We start from the raw sequence: 19,780 nt of genomic DNA, 5'->3' as shown, positions 1-19,780 counted from the left end.
CCTGATACATTTGCAGTCTGCTTTGTCCCTCCTGTGCAATGTAAGTTATTCCTGCTTCTCCTCCCTATCTGCTGGTCCATATCTCCCTCTGAACTCCCCTCCTCTTCCTCTCTTGTGGGCACCCATGTGACATCACTAGACACGTCATCATCAACGTCACCTTCTCCACCGCTATAAGTAGAGATCTCGGAGTAGGCAGCAACACCGGGGACCAACCTCCTCCTTGGGCTGATCTGGGTACTGTCGTCAGACTGCTGAGTAGCGGTTGTTGCTACCTCCTCTTCCTGATCCAATGCCAAGAGTGGCTGCGCATGGGAAATGTCTTGAATATGGATCGGAAAATAATTCCTGTGACTCAAGCGGAAGGTATGTGGTGGTGGTGGAGTTGGTGGTAGTGTCTTTGGGGGTGTACACAGCAGAGAGTGAAGAAGAGGGTGCAGATCGAAAGGATGAGGAGGATGCAGAAGAGTAAGGCTGAGCGAGCCACTCAACCAAATCTGGTGCGTCCTTTGACGTAATCGCACGCACCTTCTGCAATTTCCCACTTTGGCTCAAGTCTGTTGCTCCTGCCCTACCCCTACCACCCCTGCGGAAGGGCCTGCCTCTTCCTCTGCCTGTAGTTTTTTTAAATGACCCTGTGACAAAAGTCTCTAGAGAAGTGCAGTATGTATGTGGAAGAAGGTATATAACACCCCGCTTCAATCTGTCATTTTTGGGGTCCACTGGTCTATCACACCAGTTATAATACTTTTTTTTTTATTGTGTTTGTTGCTCTTTGTTGTATCGCTGCAGAACCGCTCAGCAGTCACAATGCTGCACAGTGGAAATGCACTATACTATGCTTTCTATATGTGCAAGTATTTTATACGTGTATTACACAACTATATACTGCACACCAAATAGTACACCTATACTAGTCCTTACAAGGACCTTTGTGGACCTAGTAGCTAGTGATTTGCAGACTGTCCCTCAGTCCCTACACTGATAAAAGACAGCTGCAGAATCAGTCAGCAGTCAAGTATAATATTCTTTCTATATTTGAAAGAAAGTATATTATATGTGTACAACCCTATATACTGTACACCTATACCAGTCCTTAAAAGGACCTTGGTGGACCTAATAGTAATAGCTAGTGATTAAACTGACTGTCCCTGCTCCACACAGCGTCCTGTCCCTACACTGACAAAAGACAGAATGTAAAATGGCCGCCAGATCAGGTCTATTTATAAGTTAGGGGGAATGTCCAATTGTCCCATGTGCTGAAATGTTTCAATTGGCTGTCCTGTACCCCATGATGGATGTGTCATCATGGGTCAAAGTTCTTTCATACTGTAAACGCATATGTCCGCCGGGCGAACCGCGCCAGAAGTCTGCTGGTTTGGCGAATTGCGAACACGCAAAATTCGCCCCGAACCGACCGCCGGGCGAACCGCAAGGCCATCTCTAACTGTGACGTCTTTTATCTTCAGCAGATGATAATACACACATATAGCTCCCAACTGTCCTTGGTTTGGAGGGACTGTCCCTCATTCCCAACAAAGTCCCTCTTTCCTCCTCATGTGTCCCTCATGTTGGTCTGATCTATACACATGTATATAAAATGGTCGGTTTATTGGTCCCTTACATTGGGGCCAGTGGGAGAAGGACCCCTTATATCAGTGGTCAGTGTAGTGGTTGCTTACATTGGTTACCAATGGGAGAAGGACCCCTTATATCAGTGGTCAGTGTAGTGGTCTCTTACATTGGTTACCAACGGGAGAAGGACCCCTTATATCAGTGGTCAGTGTAGTGGTCCTTTATATTGGTGACCAATGAGAGAATGACCCCCTTATATCAGTGGTCAGTGTAGTGGTCTCTTACATTGGTTACCAATGGGAGAAGGACCCCCTTATATCAGTGGTCAGTGTAGTGGTCCTTTATATTGGTGACCAATGAGAGAATGACCCCTTATATCAGTGGTCGGTGTAGTGGTCCTTTATATTGGTGACCAATGAGAGAATGACCCCCTTATATCAGTGGTCGGTGTAGTGGTCCCTTACATTGGTGACCAATGGGAGAATGACCCCCTTATATCAGTGGTCAGTGATAGAAGGACATTCTTACATCGTCATCAGTAGGAAGATTGCCCTCTTTACAGATCATGATATCAGTTGTTACTGAGAGACAGAAATTGTTCATTGCTCAAGGAACCCCCTAAAACCCTTTGGAGGAACCCTGGCTGGGAAAGGCTGGACTAGGCAGTAATATATTTCTTTCCCCCTTGGTGGGAGTGGAGATGACCCCATCTATAAGGATTAGGGATGAGCTTCGTGTTGAACATTGGCTGTTCGTCCGTTCGGCGAAGTCCAAACATTTTGGTCCGTTCACGCCAAATTCGTGTGGCGCTCACGGCCCACAATGCACTGCGATGGCGCAGTGCATTGCTGGCTCATGATTGGCCAAGCATGCACTGTGACCCAGCATGCTTGGCCAATCGCAGCGCCAGCAGCGAGGAGAGCCATGATTGGCCACAGGCAGGATGCCTGTGGCCAATCATAGCTCAGGCTGTGTAGTGCACGCCCCACACTATATAAGGCCGCCAGCGCGGCGCCCTTGTGTAGTGTGTTGGCGTCTGAAGCAGTGGGTGTTCTGTGTACCTTCAACACAGTACACACCGATCGTTTTCGGCCAATTTTCGATCTTGCTGTTGTGTAGTGGTTGTTGTCTGCGTGCCCTGACTGCAGTATACACCGCTATATTCACCTCACCTATATAGCTAGTGATCTATCTTTTATAATAGAGCTTGCAGTCAGTAGTGTTAGGAGATAGTGCGTGCTGTCTGCGTGCCCTGTACCCAGTACATACCGCTATATCCACCTACATAGCTGTTCTCTATTTGAGCCCAATTGCCATCTGCAGGAGTTATTGGAAGTTGTGTGTGCCTCCAGCACAGCACAGTATACATCTGTATATACCCCTTTATCTCTGCTGTTTTCTGGTTATTGTCTGCGTGCCCTGACCGCAGTATACACCGTGATATTCACCTCACCTATATAGCTAGTGATCTATCTTTAATAATAGAGCTTGCAGTCAGTAGTGTTAGGGGATAGTGTGTGCTGTCTGCGTGCTCTGTACCCAGTACATACCGCTATATCCACCTACATCTGTATATACCCCTTTATCTCTGGTGTTCTATAATAAAGGCATCTGCAGGAGTTAGTTGGTGTTGTGTGCCTCCAGCACAATATACACTATCCAACTGCTTTTTTACCCAACTCCCTTCAGGCCATTACTATGTCAGGAAGGCCAACAAGGAGAGGCAGACAGGCGCGAGCCGATAAAAGAGGGCAAGCAGGCTCTGTGTCTAGAGACAACAGTGCTGGTCGTGGACGCGGTGCATCGTCATCAGCACGTGGCCATGGGACACGCTTGTCCTTCTTTTCGGGAGCTGGACATGTTGAACCACAACATGCCAACGACTTGGTAGAGTGGATGACCAAGCCCTCTTCATCCTCCTCATCCTCTCTCACCCAGTCTCAAGGTACTAGCAAAGCAGCTGCCAACGCATCGTCTTCCCTCCTCTCAATGTCATCATCAGTGACTCCTTCCCTAGACCCACCACGTCCTCCTGAGGAGTCTCCTGAACTCTTTGAGCACAGTGTTGGGTACATGCTCCAGGAGGATACCCAGTGTTTTGTAGGCTCTGATGATGATACTCAGCTAGAGGAAGGCAGTAGCATGAGCGCAGAGAGAGGGGATGCTCAAGAAGGACAGCAATCTGGCAGTCATGTTCCACAAGCTGCAGCATACTGCCAGGTTTGCTGCAGCGATGAAGAGGGAGGGTAGGATGAGGGCACTGACTCCACGTGGGTGCCTGGAAGGAGAGAGGAGGAGGAGGCACATGTCCAATGAGGCAGGATGCCCTCCGGGGGCCAGCTTAGGGGCAGCACACCGACTGAATCACACCGCAGAGCTCCGCCTGTGCAGGGCGCTGCCTCTGCGCGTTATTCTAAAAGTTCTTGGGCCTTTTTTGAGACGAGTGCATCAGATCGCACTGCTGCTATTTGCAACATATGTCTCAAGCGTATCTCGCGTGGCCAAAACATCAGCCACTTGGGCACCACATGCTTGACCAGACATATGTTGACCTGCCATGCAGCTCGTTGGCAAGCGTACCTCAAAGACCCACACCAAAGAACAAAGCGGACCTCTCCTTGCTCCTCATCAGCTGGGATCTCCAACCCCACTAGACCTTCAGTCCTCTCTGAAACCTGCTCTGAGAGGAATGAAGGTGTAGAATTAGGTGTGTCACAGCCAAGTGCTTCCGGGAACTCTGCTAGCGGTACACCCACGTCCGATTATAGCAGGCAAATGTCCCTGCCCCAGCTGCTGGACCGGCGGAAGAAGTTCACTCCCAGCCATCCACATGCCCAGCAGTTGAATGCTAGCTTGGCTAAATTGCTAGCACTTCAACTGCTGCCTTTTCAGTTGGTAGACTCGGCCCCCTTCCGTGAGTTTGTACAATGTGCGGTTCCTCAGTGGCAGTTTCCCAAACTGCACTTTTTCTCACAGAAGGCGATTCCGGCTCTCTACCGGCATGTGGAAGGCAATGTCCTTGATTCGCTGGACAGGGCGGTCAGCGGTAAGGTGCATATTACCGCTGACTCATGGTCCAGCAGGCATGGACAGGGACGTTACCTGTCTTTCACTGCCCATTGGGTCACTCTTCTGGCTGCTGGGAAGGATGCAGGACAAGGTGCAGTAGTGTTGGAGGTTGTTCCGCCACCACGCCTCCAAAATGCTACTATTGGTTGTGATACACCTCTCTCCTCCACCCCCTCCTCTTCTTCTTCCTCCATGGCCTCTTCCAGTGCTCTGTCCTCAGAACCAGCGGTGCTCCGTAGGCATTCCGGGGGCTACGCAAGTACGCAGGCAAAACGATGCCATGCCGTGCTTGCGCTGGTTTGTTTGGGGGACAGGAGCCACACCGGGGCGGATGTTTTGTCAGCTCTGCAGGGGCAGGCCCGAGAGGTGGTTGTTTTCCAAAAAGCTTAAAAATAGATTTTTTGACTGGAGCTACACTTTAAAAATGTACCAGTTCAAAATTACAAACAGATTCTACTTAACACAACAAACCTACACAGTCCCTGTCTTGTTTGCACCGCCTGTATACTGCTGTTCTGAGTATATAGGGCCTGGGGGCCACACGTATTTCCTTTTTGTAATATGGGTACGGGGTTCCCCTTAATATGCGTACAAGACCCAAATAGGCTGGTAATGGGCAGGGAGGGCTACCCATGCCATTTTTCCCATATTTAAAGGAATATTTAACTTTTTTTTTTCACTTTAATCGTCAGTAAAATCAGTGCTCCCGCCAAAACGGCCATTTTTAAAAACATTTTAGGCATTGACCCATGTCCCCTGGGGCAGGAGCCAGGTCCCAAACCCTTTTTAGGACAGCATCTTGCATATTAGCCGTTAAAATTAGCACTTTTAATTTCGAACGTTCAAGTCCCATAGACTTCAATGGGGTTCTAAAGTTCGTTCGAATTTGGGGTCCGTTCGAAAGTTCTGGTGCGAACCGAACCGGGGGTGTTCGGCTCATCCCTACCCAGCAGTGATATCTCCTTCAGCCACACCTTCATCCATTAATCGGGTACCCATCGGACAGATGCAAGTAGTATTACATACATCCGTATGAGAGAGTCACTCTCTCTACCAGTACATAGACCGGACATATACAGTCAGAGGGCCAAACACAATTAAACCCAACTGAAAGACCACAAACAATCCAAACCAGTAAAAAGGAGGACACAATTAGTTAGAAAACATGGCAATCTGGGATTTCCATCCCATAGCAACATATTGGACACCGGTTATTGACGGCAAGAGTACAAAGCTCACCCATTTAGACCATCACTTCACAGCGCTATGCACCATCATCCAGAGAGATCCGGAGCTTGTCCCCTCGACGCGCTTCTTAACAGCTCGATGTGCCGCCAGTGAATATAATAATAATAGCTGCCACAACAGTGGCATTGATGGCTTCCCCTCACGGCCGGTTCCGTCACCTGGAACGCCCGCCATGTTGTTTGCGTTCCACGGGAACGGAAGTACCAACCAGGTGTCACTTCCCCGTGCGTCCGACATCGTGCAGGGATGACGTCAACCATGATATTCAGCCACCGCCATTTTACCGTAGACTGCCTCATAGAGAGCAGACCAGACATTTCTGTGGGCCAATACAAACCCGTTGATGGAAAATAGACGCCTGAAGGAAAACACAGAGCATTCGAAAGATTCCTTGATTTAAAGATCCCCCGGGCCCCTCCAGAAATAGATCGCCCCTGAATCAACCCTCTCCATAAATGCCCCCATCAAAATGCACACTAATGCTGCAAACACACGGTCGTAATATTCAGACAACAAATGTTTCGGAATTTCCAACCGTGTGTAGGCTCCATTTTCCGTTAGAATTTCAGACAAAAAAAAAACGAGATCTGGATCTCAAATTTTCCGACAACAAAATCCGTTGTCGGAAATTCCGATCGTGTGTACACAATTCCGACGCACAAAATTCCACGCATGCTCGGAATCAAGCAGAAGAGCCGCACTGGCTATTGAACTTCTCGGCTCGTCGCGCGCGTGTTGTACGTCACCGCGTTCTTGACGTTCGGAATTTCCGATACCCCTTGTGTGACCGTGTGCATGCAAGACAAGTTTGAGCCAACATCCGTCGGGGAAAGAAAAACATGGATTTTGTTGTCTGAATGTGCGATCGTGTGTACGGGGCACCCCTTACTATATTATGTTAAATTGAATTCAATTCTAAAAGGGGGGGGGCACATGTAAACCAATACATATACACATCTGCATGTGCTGAAAGCCCGTGATTTTCCTGCATTGTACTCTTGCTGTCATTACCAGTATCCAATATGTTGCTGTGGGATGGAAATCCCAGATTGCCATGTTTGCTAACTATGTGTGTCCTCCTTTTTACTGGTTGTGATTGTTTGTGGTCTTTCAGTTGGGTTGAATTGTGTTTGGCCCTCTTATTGTACATGTCCGGTCTATGCACTGGCAGAGAGAGATTTTTTTGGTGACTCTCTTTGAATACAGATGTATATAATACTACTTGCATCTATCCGATGGGTACCCGACTAAATGGATGGAGGTGTGGTTGTCCATTCAGTTATTTGGGAGTCACCCTCTTGTTGAGTACCGCCCACAATTTGTGGGCGTGATCCCTGAGCCCCCGTGGGAGCTGCCTCATTGGTGCACACTCGTATGTGTGTAAATATAAGAAACTGAAGGAGATATCACTGCTGTGCTCTGAGGAAGAAGGTATTCCTTCGAAACGCGTCAGTCGGCAGTGGCCATTATAATCTTCTCCGCTACCATCTGGAATCTGTTGTCGTGAGACCGACGCCCATCATCTGAAGGGTTTTTATACTGCGGTTTTCTTCCACATGTTTGAGTAGTTTTTAATTTTACTTTTTTAATAAAATATATTAAAGGATAATGCACGAGGTCGGTGCGCCCTTTTTTTTCCATTTCTCCTTTGTCCTATCTAAAGTTTTCAAATCGGCCGATTCAAAATGTATTGATTCAAATGTTTCAAATCGAAAAAAAAAAAATCTTTAAAACTAAACAAATATTTTCTTCGTGCACATGTCTACTTATATCAGTGGTCAGTGTAGTGGTCCCTTACATTGGTGACCAATGGGAGAAGGACCCCCTTATAACAGTGGTCAGTGTAGTAGTCCTTTCCATCGGTGACCAATGGGAGAATGACCCCCTTATATCAGTGGTCGGTGTAGTGGTCCCTTACATTGGTGACCAATGGGAGAATGACACCCTTATATCAGTGGTCGGTGTAGTGGTCCCTTACATTGGTGACCAATGGGAGAATGACCCCCTTATATCAGTGGTCAGTGTAGTGGTCCCTTACATTGGTGACCAATGGGAGAAGGACCCCCTTATATCAGTGGTCAGTGTAGTGGTCCCTTACATTGGTGACCAATGGGAGAAGGACCCCCTTATAACAGTGGTCAGTGTAGTGGTCCCTTACATCGGTGACCAATGGGAGAATGACCCCCCTTATATCAGTGGTCGGTGTAGTGGTCCCTTACATTGGTGACCAATGGGAGAATGACCCCCTTATATCAGTGGTCAGTGTAGTGGTCCCTTACATTGGTGACCAATGGGAGAAGGACCCCCTTATATCAGTGGTCAGTGTAGTGGTCCCTTACATTGGTGACCAATGGGAGAAGGACCCCCTTATAACAGTGGTCAGTGTAGTGGTCCCTTACATCGGTGACCAATGGGAGAAGGACCCCCTTATATCAGTGGTCGGTGTAGTGGTCCCTTACATTGGTGACCAATGGGAGAATGACCCACTTATAACAGTGGTCAGTGTAGTGGTCCCTTACATCGGTGACCAATGGGAGAATGACCCCCTTATAACAGTGGTCAGTGTAGTGGTCCCTTACATTGGTGACCAATGGGAGAAGGACCCCCTTATATCAGTGGTCGGTGTAGTGGTCCCTTACATTGGTGACCAATGGGAGAATGACCCCCTTATAACAGTGGTCAGTGTAGTGGTCCCTTACATTGGTGACCAATGGGAGAATGACCCACTTATAACAGTGGTCAGTGTAGTGGTCCCTTACATTGGTGACTAATGGGAGAAGGACCCCCTTATATTGTCATCAGTGGGAAGACTGCTCACCCCCCCCCCCCCCACTTGCAGATCATTGATGTCAGTTGTTACTGAGAGACAGAAATGGTTCATTGCTCAAGGAACCCCTAGAACCCTTTGGAGGAACTCTGGCTGAGAAAGGCTGGACTAGGCAGTAATATATTTCTCTCCCCCTTGGTGGGAGTGGAGATGACCCCCATCTATAAGGATATACAGTACATACACACACAGCACAAGGCCGTGTTCACACTACGAGATGTTTCTTGGGGGCTGCAGTTCCTCAGAGCTCCACAAGGTGGTGAGCTTCGCACGTCTACCATAGAAACAGGAAGTCTCTATGGAAGACAGGAAGTGATGTCAGTTACAGACAGGAAGTTCCGGGTGAGAGGTAAGGCGGGAGGAAGTAGAGAGGAGACATCGCTGGAATCGGCAGTAGAGGAGGTAATAAGATCGTATCTTCTATTTATCCAGCAGATGATGATACACACATATAGCTCCCAACTGTCCCTGGTTTGGAGGGACTGTCCCTCAGTCACAAAAAAAGCCCCTCTTTCCTCCTCAGGTGTCCCTCATTCTCTTCATCTCGGAAATGTGTTTTTCTTCCATCGATTTCACTTTTTCAGTCTATACTAAGGGATTATACTATAATACGGGTTGGGGGTTTTATCTAGAGGGGCTTATGATACGTGTGTTTGATTTTATAATCTTTATGGAGGAGGAAATAATTATTCCTGATGTCTGTGAAGGTCCCACACAAGGGATGTGTCTGGATGGTGACTGTATCATTGTGTGTGTCAGGTTCCTATAAGGTGTCAGGATGTCACTGTCTATTTCTCCATGGAGGAGTGGGAGTATTTAGAAGGACACAAGGATCTCTACAAGGACGTCATGATGGACAATCAGCCGCCCCTCACATCACCGGGTAAGAGGAGACTTTATTGTAAAGGAGAGAGCAGTACGGAGGCTCCACCTAGATCCCCCATCATCTGATAAACACATAGAAACAATGTATTCAGTCAGTGTGTGTGTTTCCTACAGATGGATCCAGTAATGGGAACCCACCAGAGAGATTTCGTAGTGATTATAATATTGTTGTTAAAGAAGAGTATAAAGAGGAGGATGAGGAGTATGGAGTGATGGAGGAGTTTTCAGAAGGACACAAGGATATGATGGAGCCACCAAATACCAGGAACCCACCAGAGAGATGTCCCCGTCCTCTGTATTCCCGGGATTCCACACAGGAAGGTCACACCATCCCCCACCATCATCAGGTAGATGAGGAACAATCACTGATAGTATCATTAGGATCTGTACATTATCTGCATTGTTACCATTCATGTCATTTTTATTCTATATTCAGAGTGTAAACCTGAGAGATCCTAAAGTTGAGGTTAAAGAAGAGATAAAAGAGGAGGATGATGAGGATGGGGTGATGGAGGAAGAACACAAAGATCTGTACCAGGACACCATGGTGGAGTCATCCAGATACAGGAACCCACCAGAGAGATGTCCCCGTGGTAACCTCGGGGATGATAATATTGATATTAAAGAAGAGTATAAAGAGGAGGATGAGGAGTATGGAGTGATGGAGGAGTTTTCAGAAGGACACAAGGATATGATGGAGCCACCAAATACCAGGAACCCACCAGAGAGATGTCCCCGTCCTCTGTATTCCCGGGATTCCACACAGGAAGGTCACACCATCCCCCACCATCATCAGGTAGATGAGGAACAATCACTGATAGTATCATTAGGATCTGTACATTATCTGCATTGTTACCATTCATGTCATTTTTATTCTATATTCAGAGTGTAAACCTGAGAGATCCTAAAGTTGAGGTTAAAGAAGAGATAAAAGAGGAGGATGATGAGGATGGGGTGATGGAGGAAGAACACAAAGATCTGTACCAGGACACCATGGTGGAGTCATCCAGATACAGGAACCCACCAGAGAGATGTCCCCGTGGTAACCTCGGGGATGATAATATTGATATTAAAGAAGAGTATAAAGAGGAGGATGAGGAGTATGGAGTGATGGAGGAGTTTTCAGAAGGACACAAGGATATGATGGAGCCACCAAATACCAGGAACCCACCAGAGAGATGTCCCCGTCCTCTGTATTCCCGGGATTCCACACAGGAAGGTCACACCATCCCCCACTATTACAAGGTTGGTGGGACGGAGATTATAAAACACAGACTTATGGGACGATGTGTGGCTTTACTATGTGATGTCACCATAATAAAGCTTATATCTGATATTTTCTCTCTCATTTTCTTGGTTTAGAGTGGAGATCCAATGGATATAGAATTTGAGGTGAAATCAGAAGAAGAAGAGAGGTATGTGAGGGATGATCAGCAGTCTATGGAGGAGGATGGAATAACGGGGACATTTATAGAGGAGGACACTCCTACAGAGATCAGCACAGGTGGGTCATTAACACTAAATACATTCCTCCACCCATACTGCTCACTGATTGGTCCAGAGTAGGGCGGGGGCTGGGTAATATCAGCCTGTAATCCCCTGGTCACTTTCCTGAGCTGTGTTCCCCGTCCTGTATTCCTGGATTTCTCTCCGATAATCTTCCTTCTCTGTGCTGCCGACACAATTTATGGATCTAGACTGGATTTATGGAGATTCTGGGGATCAGCCGGCAGAAAAATGTTCATTTTCACCATAGACATTACTAGATCTAGACACCTGGGGTATGTACCTTGGGTCTTCTGCCCCATACCCGGGTCTAGTAAGATCTCTGACAGAACAATCCCCCCCGGGGTTACTTGCTCTGTTATTTGCTGGCTGTGCCGGGTGGAGGGATGTGTCTGTATAGTCTCAGACCCAAGTCACTGAGTGCAGTCTCAGGAGATGGGAGGAGCGGTGTGGGACCTCTGCAACTTGTCTCTGATGAACATATAACCCGCCACTGATTACTAATCACCAATATTATGAGTCCTGACCCTAATTATAAGCTATATTGTACATTACATACTCCGGACCATTGCACTATATACTCTAATGATGACCTCCAGAGTTAGAGACAGCTGACGTCCTTCTGTGTAGAGTGGGTTACGAGGCATGGTGGGTGTAATGCAAGGTGGAATGATGGGCGCCAGTCACTTTTTGAATGCAAACAAGATATTTATTATCTCTGAACAAGAACTGTGGGAGAGCCGGTTTAGGGCCAGGGACACATTTGAGTAGATGCAATGACAATTGGCAGACTCCGAGACTTCTATAGGTAGACAGCTATACAGTGTAAGGCCTCCAGCCAGACCCCACTTCTGTATAGGTAAGACCGCCGTCTCCTGTGGTAACAAATCTTGTTACTGTCACTGACGGTAGTTGTACATAACTCTTGGTAACACAGAATAGTTCTCTTCTTCTCACAAAGTCTCACACTGTAGATCTTCACTCACTGAGCTCCCGGTTTCTCACTAGACTTCCAGATTCAGTGGCCACTGAATCTCCTGAGTAGAGATGGCCTTGTGGTTCGCCCGGCGGTCGGTTCGCGGCAAATTTTGTGCGTTCACGATTCGCCAAACTGGCAGACTTTAAGGACTGGTATAGGTGTACAGTATATAGGGTTGTACACGTCTAATATACTTTCTTCCAAATATAGAAAGATTATTATACTTGACTGCTGGCCGATTCTGCAGCTGTCTTTTATCAGTGTAGGGACTGAGGGACAGTCTGCAAATCACTAGCTACTAGGTCCACAAAGGTCCTTGTAAGGACTGGTATAGGTGTACTATTTGGTGTGTAGTATATAGTGGTGTAATACACGTATAAAATACTTGCACATATAGAAAGCATAGTATAGTGCATTTCCACTGTGCAGCATTGTGACTGCTGAGCGGTTCTGCAGCGATATTACAAAGAGCGACAAACACAATAAAAAAAAAAAAGTATTATAACTGGTGTGATAGACCAGTGACCCCCAAAATGACAGATTGAAGCGGGGTGTTATATACCTTCTTCCACATACATACTGCACTTCTCTAGAGACTTTTGTCACAGGGTCATTTAAAAAAACTACAGGCAGAGGAAGAGGCAGGCCCTTCCGCAGGGGTGGTAGGGGTAGGGCAGGAGCAACAGACTTGAGCCAAAGTGGGAAATTGCAGAAGGTGCGTGCGATTACGTCAAAGGACGTACCAGATTTGGTTGAGTGGCTCACTCAGCCTTAGGCCGCGTACACACGGGCGGACTGTTCGCCCAACTTTGTCCGCTGAACAGTGTTTCAGCGGACAGTCCGCTCGTGTGTGGGGCTTCAGCGGACAGTTTCAGCGGACTGTTTGACGGACAAAGTCTTACGGAATTTCCGTAAAACTGTTCGCTGAAACTTTGTTTCAGCGGACAGTCCGCCCGTGTGTGTGCCAGTCCGCTGTACTTTCGAAATGAGCGGACTGTTCCCGCCCGGAGAAAAGTCTGCTCCGCCGCCTGGAATGGACTTAAAGGGGAACCCAAACGCCGAAAAAAAATCGGCGTGGGGGTCCCCCCAAAGTCCACAACAGACCCTTGAATGACTTTTGAATGAACGAACTTGCCCACACACGGCACTTTTTGAGCGGACTAATACGGCAAACTAAGTTCGTCGTACTAAGTCCGCGCAACTTTTGAAATGAACGGACTCGCCCACACACGAGGGGACAGTCCGCTCATTTCGAGCGCGTGTCAAGGTAGGCGGGGCCCGCGACGGAGACGTCGCGGGGTCCGCCGCCTGGAATGGACTTAAAGGGGAACCCAAACACCGAAAAAAAATTGGCGTGGGGGTCCCCCCAAAGTCCACAACAGATCCTTGTCCGAGCACGCTACCCGGCCGGCCAGGAAAGGGGGGCGAGCGAGCGCGCCCCCCCTCCTGAGCCGTACCAGGCCGCGTGCCCTCAACATGGGGGGTGCCTTGGGGAAGGGGGGGCCACGCGGCCCCCCCACCCCAAAGCACCTTGTCCCCATGTTGATGAGGACAAGGGCCTCTTCCCGACAACCCTGGCCGTTGGTTGTCGGGGTCTGCGGGCGGGGGGCTTATCGGAATCCGGGAGCCCCCTTTAATAAGGGGGCCCCCGGATACCGGCCCCCCACCCTATGTGAATGAGTATGGGGTACAATGTACCCCTACCCATTCACCTGTAAAATAAAAGTACCCAAAAAAAAACACACAACACACGAGATAAAGTATTTTATTGCACAGCTCCGGGGGTCTTCCATCTTCGGGGGTCTTCTCGCCGGACTCCTCCGCTATCTTCTTGTAGCTCTTTTGCTAGCGGAGGAGTCCGGCTTTCTTCCTCCACGCCGCCGGCCTCTTCTCCCGACTTCAGGGGTCTTGTCCCCCTCTTCGGTTCTTCTGCCGGGCCACGCGCCTTCTTATAGCTCTTTTACAGGCGGTGGTCCGGTCTCCTGTCGCCGTTGCCGTCGCCGCCGCCTTCCGTTCTTCTTCTTCTTCTTCTCCAGGAGATGTTGACACGTCGCTCTCTCCGGCCGGAATGCCAGAGCCGCGCTGCGCGGCCACTTATATAGTGACAATGGGGCGGTGTCACATGGTATATGTCACATGGGTTGGTCACATGGGTTGATGTCACATGGGGACTATGACATCGTAAGGGGCGGGGTCACCATGTGACCAACCCATGTGACATATACCATGTGACACCGCCCCATTGTCACAATATAAGTGGCCGCGCGGAGCTGTGCAATAAAATACTTTATCTCGTGTGTTGTGTGTTTTTTTTTGGGTACTTTTATTTTACAGGTGAATGGGTAGGGGTACATTGTACCCCATACTCATTCACATAGGGTGGGGGGCCGGTATCCGGGGGCCCCCTTATTAAAGGGGGCTCCCGGATTCCGATAAGCCCCCCGCCCGCAGACCCCGACAACCAACGGCCAGGGTTGTCGGGAAGAGGCCCTTGTCCTCATCAACATGGGGACAAGGCGCTTTGGGGTGGTACGGCTCGCCCCCCTTTCCTGGCCGGCCGGGTAGCGTGCTCAGACAAGGGTCTGTTGTGGACTTTGGGGGGACCCCCACGCCGATTTTTTTTCGGCGTTTGGGTTCCCCTTTAAGTCCATTCCAGGCGGCGGAGCCTACCTTGACACGCGCTCGAAATGAGCGGACTGTCCCCTCGTGTGTGGGCGAGTCCGTTCATTTCAAAAGTTGCGCGGACTTAGTACGACGAACTTAGTTTGCCGTATTAGTCCGCTCAAAAAGTGCCGTGTGTGGGCAAGTTCGTTCATTCAAAAGTTTGAGCGGACTGTTTGACGAACTTAGTTTCGGCAGACAGTCCGCCCGTGTGTACGCCGCCTAACTCTTCTGCACCCTCCTCATCCTCTCGATCTGCACCCTCTTCTTCACTCTCTGCTGCGTGCACCCCCAAAGACACTACCACCAACAACAACACCACCACCACCACATACCTTCCGCTTGAGTCACAGGAATTATTTTCCGATCCATATCAAGAGGACATTTCTGATGCGCAGCCACTCTTGGTATTGGATCAGGAAGAGGAGGCAGCAACAACCGCCACTCAGCAGTCTGACGACAGTACCCAGATCAGCCCAAGGAGGAGGTTGGTCCCCGATGTTGCTGCCTACTCCGAGATCTCTACTTATAGCGGTGGGGAAGGTGACGTCGATGATGACGTGTCTAGTGATGTCACGTGGGTGCCCACAAGAGAGGAAGAGGAGGGGAGTTCAGAGGGAGATATGGACCAGCAGATAGGGAGGAGAAGCAGGAATAACTTACATTGCACAGGAGGGACAAAGCAGACTGCAAATGTATCAGGAGCGAGTCATCGACCATGTACGGTCACATCTGGCGCTCCCAGGACACCGGCACATGGCTCCGCAGTGTGGGCTTTTTTTAACGTGTCCGTTGCTGACAATAGCGTTGCCATCTGCAATCTTTGCAGTCAACGCATTAGTCGCGGTAAGCCCAACACTCACCTAGGGATGGCCGCCTTAAGAAGGCACATGAGCAGCCATCACCGAGCCGAGTGGGAGCAACGGAACACACAAAGCCACACTGCAGGCTCTCATCGTCCAGCCTCGTCTTCTACTTCTCCTCTCTCCTCACAATTGTCCTCCACTCCACCTTCCATCATGCCAAGCTCACGTTTTTCTGCAAAAAGGCAGGCTTCCATGGGCCTAACGTTCGAGCGTAAAAAAATGATGACGCCGGATAACCCTCTTGCCCAACGGTTGACGGCTGGCTTGTCAGAACTGATAGCCCGCCAACTACTGCCATATAAACTGGTGGACTCGGAGGCCTTTCTAAAATTTGTGGCCATTGGAACACCACAATGGAAGGTCCCAGGAAGGAAGTATTTCTCACAGAAGGGCATCCCAGAGCTATATGGCCATGTTCAGCAGCAAGTGAATGTATCTCTGGCACACAGTGTCAGTGCCAAGATACATCTGACCACAGACACGTGGTCTAGCAAACACGGGCAGGGAAGGTATATAACTTTTACTGCCCACTGGGTAAACCGTCTGACGGCCGGCAAGCATGTAACCCATGGCACCCGTGTAGATTTGGTTTTACCGCCACGGATTGCATGTAGGCCTGCCTCTTCTTCTCCTCCTCGAACTCCATCCTCCTCCCTCTTCTCCTCAGCTGACTCCTCCTTTTCCGCTGCTATCGTCTCTTCTGCTGCGCCGCCCAAGCTCCCCAGAACCTATTCGACATGCCAGGGGAGACGTTGCCATGCCGTGCTGCGTCTGTTGTGCCTGGAAGCCAGGAGCCACACTGGCCCGGAACTCCTTTCAGCTTTGCGTTCACAGGCAGATCAGTGGCTAACACCGCTCAATTTGACAGTTGGTAAAGTGGTGTTTGACAACGGTGCCAATCTGCTTAGCGCATTGAAACAGGGCAAAATCACGCACGTGCCATGCATGGCACACGTCTTAAACTTGGTCGTGCAGCGATTCCTTGTCAAATACCCTGGGGTCCAGGATATCTTGCGGCAGGCAAGGAAAATCTCGGCCCATTTCAGAAGATCTTACATGGCCATGGCTCGCCTTGCTGACATTCAGCGGCGACACAATCTGGCGGTCAGACGTCTTATTTGCGATTGCCCGACGCGATGGAACTCAACCTTCTATATGCTTGATAGGCTGCTCCAGCAGAAACGTGCAGTTAACGTCTACCTGTATGAACTCTGCGGCAGAACAGGTTCTGGGGAGCTGGGTTTTTTTCATCGCGCCAGTGGCTGCTCATGAGCGACGCATGCAGACTTCTGCGGCCATTTGATGAGATCACCAAACTGATCAGTCGCAGCCATGGCGCCATCAGTGACATGGTACCTTATGCCTTCTTTATGGAGCGTGCATTGCATCGTGTCATTGATCAAGCTGTGGAGGAGCAGGAGCAGGAAGATGAGGAAGTCGCAATGCTGGATGAATTCCCAGGGGGGGCTACTCTATCTGAGACAAGTGAACAACAGGAGTCTGAAGAGGAGTCAGAGGAGGATGGTGGAGGAGGAGCAAGAAGAGCATGCTTTAAACCTTTCTGGGATCCCTGTTGTGCGTGGATGGGGAGAGGAGAATGAAGAGGACGACATTATCCTGGATGATGAGCAGGAGCCAGGCCACCACACCGCTTCAAGTTTAGTGCAAATGGGGGCCTTCATGCTCCATATAAGAAGCATAAGGGTCAAGGACCAGTACTAGGTGGCAACGTACTTAGACCCCGGTACAAACACAAAATGGCGGAAATGTTACCGCCGTCACAGAGGGCTGTCTAAATGGAGCACTTCCAGGCCTTGCTTCGAGAAATGCTGCATTCTGCTTTTGCGTGTGTTGGCAGAGGAGCAATTCCCACTCCCAGAGAAAGAGTTGCGGGTACCAATCCAACAGCGCCTGCAAGAAGAGGGCGGTTTGAAGATGTGTTGGTGACTTCGGATATGAGGTCATTCTTTCAGCCGACCCATCGACAGGTGTCATCCGGATCCAGCATCAGGGAACGCCTAGACCATCAGGTGTCCGACTACATCGGGTTAACGGCTGATGTGGACGCTCTGAGGAGTGATGAACCCCTGGACTACTGGGTGGGCAGGCTTGACCTCTTGCCAGAGCTTGCCCAATTTGCAATCGAACTGTTGGCTTGCCCCTCGTCCAGTGTTCTGTCCGAAAGGACATTCAGCGCAGCAGGGGGGATCGTGACCGATAAGCGTACTCGCCTAGCTCACGACAGTGTTGACTACCTCACATTTCTAAAAATGAATGAGGCATGGATCTCGGAGGAATTCAACACATGTGACCAGTAGACCATGTATATATATATAACTCTATAAACGATTTATTTAATCGAGCACACAGACCTTTTTTCTACCTTTGACTCACTTCCTTTAAAAAAAGCAAACCGTAATATATGACCGTACCCTCCCTTTTGAAGAGGTTGAGCGGTGTGATATTTTTGGGTTCCGCAGCGAGTTGCTGGTATCGGTGCTGGTGTCAGTTCTCTCTCTATCTGGGTGCTGGTGTGGTGTCAGTGCTCTCTATCACGGTGCTGGTGTCAGTGCTCTCTATCACGGTCCTGTTGTCAGTGCTCTCTATCACGGTGCTGGTGTCAGTGCTCTCTATCACGGTGCTGGTGTCAGTGCTCTCTATCATGGTGCTGGTGTTAGTGCTCTCTATCTCTGTGCTGGTGTCAGTGCTCTCTATCATGGTGCTGGTGTGGTGTCAGTGTATTCTCTAACTCGTGCTGGTGTCAGTGCTCTCTATCTCGGTGCTGGTGTGGTGTCAGTGCTCTTTAACTCGGTGCTGGTGTCAGTGCTCTCTATCACAGTGCTGGTGTGGTCTCAGTGCTCTCTATCACGGTGCTGGTGTGGAGTCTGTGCTCTCTATCTCGGTGCTGGTGTGGTCTCAGTGCTCTCTATCCCGCTGCTGGTGTGGTGTCAGTGCTCTCTAACTTGGTGCTGGTGTCAGTGCTCTCTATCACGGTGCTGGTGTGGTGTCAGTGCTCTCTATCTCGGTGCTGGTGTGGTCTCAGTGCTCTCTATCACGCTGCTGGTGTGGTGTCAGTGCTCTCTATCACGGTGCTGGTGTGGTGTCAGTGCTCTCTATCTCTGTGCTGGTATTAGTGCTTTCTATCATGGTGCTGGTGTGGTGTGAGTGCTCTCTATCTCGTGCTGATGTGGTCTCAGTGCTCTCTATCTCGTGCTGGTGTGGTCTCAGTGCTCTCTATCTCGTGCTGGTGTGGTGTCATTGCTCTCTATCTCAGTGCTGGTGTGGTGTCAGTGCTCTCTATCTCGGTGCTGGTGTCAGTGCTCTCTATCTCGGTGCTGGTGTGGTGTCAGTGCTCTCTATCTCGGTGCTGGTGTCAGTGCTCTCTAACTCGGTGCTGGTGTCAGTGCTCTCTATCTCGGTGCTGGTGTCAGTGCTCTCTATCTCGGTGCTGGTGTGGTGTCAGTGCTCTCTATCTCGGTGCTGGTGTCAGTGCTCTCTATCATGGTGCTGGTGTGGTGTCAGTGCTCTCTAACTCGGTGCTGGTGTCAGTGCTCTCTAACTCGGTGCTGGTGTCAGTGCTCTCTAACTCGGTGCTGGTGTCAGTGCTCTCTATCTCGGTGCTGGTGTCAGTGCTCTCTGTGCTGTGTCAGTGCTCTCTATCACTGTGCTGGTGTCAGTGCTCTCTATCACGGTGCTCTCTATCACTGTGCTGGTGTCAGTGCTCTCTATCCCGGTGCTGGTGTCAGTGCTCTCTATCACGGTGCTGGTGTCAGTGCACTCTATCACGGTTCGGTGATCATCTCCTGCACCATCTTCATAGCCTGCCCTGACCTTGCCTCTCCTCCATGGCCTTCATGAGTTCCTGAATTGTCAAAATTTCACAGATAAAAAAAGAATGCTTGTCGTTGTCGATCCCAGATTCACTTCATACATGTGTTATGTCAGTGTCCATGTGGTGGGACTATGTGTGCTCAGCTAGTAAGTATTTTGTGGCTGAAAATATGACCTGGAGGTTTTTAAGGTTCGCCTGCCATTAAAGTCAATGGGGCCCACCGCGAACTTTGCGGTTCTCGAACTTTTGGCCACGTTCGCAGTTCACATTCGCGAAAAGTCCTGTCGGAAGTTCGTCCATCACTACTCCTGAGCTCTTCTACAGCTAACCCA

General features: G+C 49.5%; 1 protein-coding gene across 1 annotated transcript in view; it reads left to right on the top strand.

The window, feature by feature from the left end:
• LOC143955428 (uncharacterized) overlaps positions 1–19,780 on the top strand; it is a 231,063-nt gene that overhangs the window by 58,783 nt on the left and 152,500 nt on the right. The gene's annotated exons all lie outside the window — the stretch shown is intronic.

This window comes from Lithobates pipiens, unplaced genomic scaffold (genome assembly GCF_037356315.1).
Source record: "Lithobates pipiens isolate NorthernLeopardFrog02 unplaced genomic scaffold, aLitPip1_a1.2 Scaffold_35, whole genome shotgun sequence".
Classification (NCBI taxonomy): domain Eukaryota; kingdom Metazoa; phylum Chordata; class Amphibia; order Anura; family Ranidae; genus Lithobates; species Lithobates pipiens.
Note: the sequence above shows the minus strand (reverse complement) of the source record. Positions and strands in the feature narration are given on the sequence as shown.